At 47.5% G+C, this 6,000-nt stretch overlaps 1 protein-coding gene across 1 annotated transcript in view; it reads right to left on the reverse strand.

The window, feature by feature from the left end:
* LOC108918117 (forkhead box protein N2-like) overlaps positions 1–5,003 on the reverse strand; it is a 30,260-nt gene extending 25,257 nt beyond the window's left edge. Inside the window, exon 1 of the mRNA XM_029254457.1 lies at positions 4,984–5,003. The gene's annotated coding sequence lies outside the window, so the exon portion shown is untranslated. The remainder of the gene's footprint in view (positions 1–4,983) is intronic.
* Between the last annotated feature and the right edge of the window lie 997 nt (positions 5,004–6,000).

Here is a 6,000-nt window from a genome sequence, read left to right on the forward strand (position 1 = left end):
TTATGTGGGAACGTGTCACTGTTCAGTATGTTGCAGGGCGGTGAAGTAACTTGAGTTACAACCGTGGTAACGTGGTTTGCTCGGAGGGGGTTCGTGCGGAGCTTGTACTGGTCGCGCGTGGCACAAAGTCAGCCAGTCAAAACTTTGGGACCGGGGAGCTCGTGCGTCATTTTGGCGGGGGGGAGCCCTGCCGGCGTGGTGCTCGGTGATAGAAAGCTGTTTATCAGAACCACGCAGACGGCGCTCTTGCTCTGCTGAACTCACGTGACCCCCTCGGTCTGCCCGGCCCTGTTCTTTGAACTGCGCTTATTTTTAAACATTTCGCCGGTGCAGGACATCTTCTCCCTGTCAAAAACGGGGTGTCCTAAGCTAGAGGGCCTGCACGTTTCTAAAAGATGCTCGATACCTTTGGAAATTGAGTCAAAACCACAGCTATCCAGAATCTGTAAGCAGATGCGTTCTTCACCGCTATTAGTCCTATTGGGATTTGGTAGACCTCTTAGAAACTAAAGAAGAACTTCCATTCCCCTCCCTCTGCCAGGCACATGACACATCGCTTATCAGTCCAAAGCGTCTGCGCGTTCACACCAAACCGCCTCTCTTGAGGCAGAGTGATACCTGTACGTCTCGCTGCGTCACCGCCGCCTCTCCGGGGAGGTGCTGTTTTCGTACCGTTTTTCACCCCCTTGTTATGGAATTGGGGGGTTGGATGGTGCCCCCTCCCTTCCTTTCCCTCAAGATAGCACCAGCTGTTTTACGCTTGCTCCTTTTCCTCTGCCACATGACCCAAATTCATGCCTGCCCTTTACAGCTGTTCTACATCGCTGAATCCACGGAAGACGTAAAGCACATTTTTGTCCTTGCGGCGAAGGGGCTTAGCGCCCCGGGCTTTGAGGTGCGTCCGTGGTGCTCTGACTCTCTGCGCTGTTTTGAATTATATTTATGTGAGCCCGGCAAGTCAATAGGGCACCCCCAGCCTCATCTGTTCTTTTGAATTTGCCTCCCTGGGTATCTGGGGGGGGGTAGGACATTTCAGCGCAGTATTGGGCGAAACGTGCGACCGCACAGCATCCGCGTCAGTTAAGCTATTTGCTACAAACCGCTCTGGCAGAACACCATCCAGGGATTCTCCCAGAGGGAATTTTGCACTCCAGTTCCTCCAACTTCAAATGCATACTTGTGAGTTTACCGTTTCAAAGGAAAAGGAGACTATTGTAAAGCTTGGAGGACTTTTCAGCGCTGAGCATCACCACACCGAGCTGATACATCAGTTCTTCCAGGTCTCTTTCTTCATCGGCTGGGTTTATTAGGGTTGTGAGGTTAAAGGTCATCGCCTTAGTCCGGCCAGCATTTTAGAGATTAAGTTCTTCACAAAAACACTGTTCGGGGAATTCAGAATCTGTGTCCGCTCTCTTTCTATTTTTCTATGGTGGTCTGTCTTCCAGCACATCACTTTAGATCTATGGTTCTTAATTCTGGTCCTGGTGAGATTGCTGCACATGCACATTTTTCAGCTCTCTGTAAACCACCAGCAACTTAAAATCTGGCAGTGAAGGTGAATTAGTCCACATAAGGTAATGATTAATTTAGTCAAACACTGAGGATCGGGTAGACTGCACAGGTAGCTCACGCTTATGGCCCAAGAGAACAGCTGATACACAGAGAACGGCAGAGAGTCCATATTGGGTCATTATTGACTGCAATATGTTTCTGCCTGCAGTATTGCTTAACCGTACAACTCCTAGTTTCTTAAGAGTCGCATTCATTTACATATTTAAATTTACTCATTTAGCAGACGCTTTTCTCCAAAGCGACGTACATCTCATAGAAAATACAATGTGTTCATTACATTAGACGAAAGAGAGAAATAGTTGCAGACGTGTGGTTCTTAAGTACAGTTAGTTTCTTTCCACCATATGAACCAATGTTCATCGCACGAGTAGCTGCATAAAACTTTTGTTAGAATATACACGATTCCTGATCGCCTTCCTTGGAAATTTATTTTTGTTGAGATATATCTAAACATTAATGTTACATTACAGAAGTAGCTGCTTAAAGGCTTATCTCGGAATGATCTTAAAGTTATAGAGCATGAACATTCACGCCTTGCATGAACTTAAGAGATCATGTAAGGTGTGAATATTCTGCATTCGTGACAAAAGATGTGATGTGCCAGACAAATCCAGTCTCGTTCCTGTGGTTGCTTTATCGCCACAGTTACTGGGAACGGGTTACTTTCTGTGTTGTGTAAACTTTCCGTAAACACAGTAGTTAAACCATGGGGGGCACAGTAGTACAGTGGGTTGGATCAGGTCCTGCTCTCTGGTGGGTCTGGGATTCGAGTCCCACCGGGGGTGTCTTGCAACGGACTGGTGTCCCGTCCTGGGTGTGTCCCCTCCTCCTCCAGCCTTTCGCCCTGTGTTGTCGGGTTAGGCTCCGTGACCCCGTACGGGACAAGTGGTTTCAGATGATGTGTGTGTGGTATTTAAACCAACAATGTACAATTTTCAGCTACTTTTGTACAAACAGGTTACAGTAAGTCATTAGCTCAGTAGATTCACAGCAATAATAGTAAAAAACTATGAATGCTGCATCTGCCCATCCCTGTGATGATGCACTGACTCCTGAGATAGATATGTTCAGTACTATAAGTGAATTCTGCTTCCCCAGGTAGGCAGAATGAGGAAGGTGATTTACGACCTATGTCAGAGGATCCTTGAGTCCAAGGCAATAACTTGCTTCTGTCATGTTCATTCAAGATGGGTGAGCTCCTTCTTAGCATACTCTGAGCAATTCATAGGCTTGATCCAGCATAAATGAAGCTGTATTTTTTCCCCTGAATTTCATTTCTCGGTGCCCTGTTGTCGCTGAGCCGGCAGGATTCAGGGAGAAGGGGAATGAGTGAGAACGAGCCCGGAGAATGGAAGTTGATGGGAGCATCTGCCTTTGTCAAGGCCATAGCCATTGGCTCCCACATTGCTTGTGCCTACGACAGGTATAAACAAGGTGATGGCAGTGAACACCAACACCCTTTGTAAATTAGACAGAACATGCCAGAGCACTGAACGATTGATTACTGGCTGTACAAAAAGTGAGAAATCCAGGAAGCTTGTATTTTTGCTGCCTGTCATTTTTTTTTTTTGTGCGCACGACCGCTTGTTTATGAAGCCCACCTGTCTGCTTCTGCGTGCTTTTCCTTTTGCTTCTGGGTCTCATTTGGTGAGACAAACTGGCGCTTGAATCCGGGAGGAGAGACACGAGGTGGGGCAGCTGAAAGTCAGAACGAAGATGCTACATCCGTGGTTGATGTATAAGACGTGAAGAATGGGAGCACATGAGGATGAGGAACTCGGGCAGGGTGGAAGGGAGACCAACCAGGGGGTGAGTTGCAGGAAAGGGGTAGTGCCGCCACCCCCCCACCGGTTTAATGGCCCATAAATCTGCGTGGCCCGGCTAGGCTGACGCCGTCCCGCTGGGAACCCCTCATGCAGAAAATGAATCAGGTCGTTTTTGTTTGAGAGACTGCGAACACTGTTGGTATCAGCCCCTCCGACTCACCCGCTGGCTGATAAGGGCATAGGCACACGCAGGAACTCTCCCTGTCGAGGCCTCGGGGCCTGTAAAGCGCTCCATCAACGGCCACGTTTGTTTGTTCACCAGGCGTCGATTGTCCTCCATGTCCCACCCTCCTCTCAGCCGTCCACCTCTCCTTTTCTCAGTCCTTCATTTACTTTATCAGTCTGCCTCGGTCCACCAAAATGTTGTGTCCATTTCAGTCAGTAAATCCACGCACATGCAAATACATGTGCAGACGCACAGGCGCATGTGGACGCACACAGCTCTATATTTGAGTCCAAGCTGACTGCCACCTCTCTTTGTGCTGGAATTATTGAATTAAATCAGCTCTTAATGTAGTCTTGCCTGTAAATGCAACTCTGCAGGCCTCGAGATTGCATTATCGCTGATGCCGCCCTAGTAATTTCATCCGCACACACTCAAACACACACTCATGAACGCACACAGGCGCCGGCACGCGCACCACTTTGTTTTTTTCTCTCTCTTCGAGTATCTCTGTTTATTGTGAGGAGTGATTTCGCGACATCATTAGTGTCTGTTGTTGGCACTTAAAGACGGATGAGGAGAGATGGTTGTCAAGGTGGGTTTCTTGCAGTTGGCGCCTTTGGAGCAAGTTGGGCTCTTTCGGGGGCTTACCCATCGACCTTCCTATATCACATCAACAAAGTATTCAGGTTATGATTCAATATGTAAGGGCCAAGGCGGCATGGTGGTTAAGGGCATTGCATTGCGGTTCCAGGGCTTTGCTGTGATGCTCCTGGGCAAGGAGTTTAACCTAATGACTTCTGTAAAATATGTGATCGTGTAAATGGGTAAAATTCCAAGTCAGTTTAACAACGAAAGAGTCATTCCTGTGTTTCTTTTTACCCAAATGTGTATGTGAGTTAAAGTGTGTATTTCATTTAGTATGTATGTGTATGCTTTTTTCCAGTATTATGCTCCCCTAACGCTACAGTTGTCTCGATTCTTAGCTTCTATTTCCAGGTTGCGTTTCAAATCCATCTTCCGGAAAGGCGAGAACCTCACCCTAAACATCAAGCCATCCGTTTTCAATAACGAGGGTCACAGTGATCCAAAGCCTATCCCAGAATCACTGGACACAACGGTTGTACCCGCCAGTCCATTGCATGGTAGCCACGCGCTGAGAGCAATTTAGAGACACCAGTTCACCTAAACCTTTGGACTGTGCAAGGAATCCCATGAAGAGACTGGGAGAACATGCTAATGCCACATAGAGTGAGAAGGAATCGAACCCACATTCTCCTGCACCACCCAAGTGCTATGAGGCAGCAGCACTACTCGCTGCACCACCATGCCACTGCAACCTGTGCGCCCCACACATATTTATCATATCAAACTCCAAAGGTAGGACGCTACAAGGACAGCAACAAACTGCTTCCGTGGTACCTGTGTCTTTCGGTTGCACCTGCCCAGGTGGACTTGTTTGGAAAACCAAAGATTCCAGAGCAGGGAAGAATCTCGCTGAGCGAAGATCTACAGAGATCCTCCTGCACGAGAATCATAATACAGTCAGCTTCAGTTTTGTCACTGATGGTCACTTTTCAAGTCATTTTCCCAAATCATTCATGAGACCGAGACGAACAGCTATCCCGAAAGATCCGGTGCAAATTTCTGCCCGCTCAGAGCAATTCTTCAACCAACATGCCCTCCCCCAATTTTGCTGCCTTGTACTTCTGCTGATGAACTGCTCAAGGCCAGCTGACAATGTAAACAAGGCTTATTTGCTTTTGCCCTAAGGTGATTGCTCTGTGTTTGCGCAACAGCCATTGGCCCCAGGGTCTGATAAAATGTGCTTTTCTTACAGCAGGGTAGTGTGCAGTACAATAACTTGGCCACCACGGCCCAGTTTATGGATTTATTACATGACACCTTTATGAAAGATCAAAGTTTACTCAGTATAAAGGGACTAAAGAGAGGAGAAAACACAAGCAACCCTCACTGTATTGCAAGAAAACACTCCCTGGAAATGACCTAGCCTTTACTATCGTAGTTTAAAACATCAGTGTAACCTTTGAGTACTGTTAAAGTGCTCTCCAGAGGGACTCGGTTATACAGAAAATTAACCCCGAAGTTTCGGATGTACCAAATGGATGTAGCATAGATGGGGTTCTTAATTTTTTTTTTTTTTTTTTTTTTTGCTTCCCGGTCTTTAGAAAGACATAAACTTTAATGGCACGAGCTGTCAAAGTTGAAATCTTGGCACCTTCGTAACTCAGCAAGAGCAACGAAAGTCCGCTCTGAGCCACGTCTGAATGAAGCCTCCCGCGGTGCGACGTCGGCAGATTTCGCGCAAGCGGTCCGCTCCACGCGCCAAGCGCCAAGCGCTCGCCTTCACCTCGGCGGCCCGCAAGGTGTTATTAAGCACCCTTGTCGAGTGTATTTGCACATGGGCGCTCTGTGTTG

Source organism: Scleropages formosus, chromosome 8 (genome assembly GCF_900964775.1).
Source record: "Scleropages formosus chromosome 8, fSclFor1.1, whole genome shotgun sequence".
NCBI lineage: Eukaryota > Metazoa > Chordata > Actinopteri > Osteoglossiformes > Osteoglossidae > Scleropages > Scleropages formosus.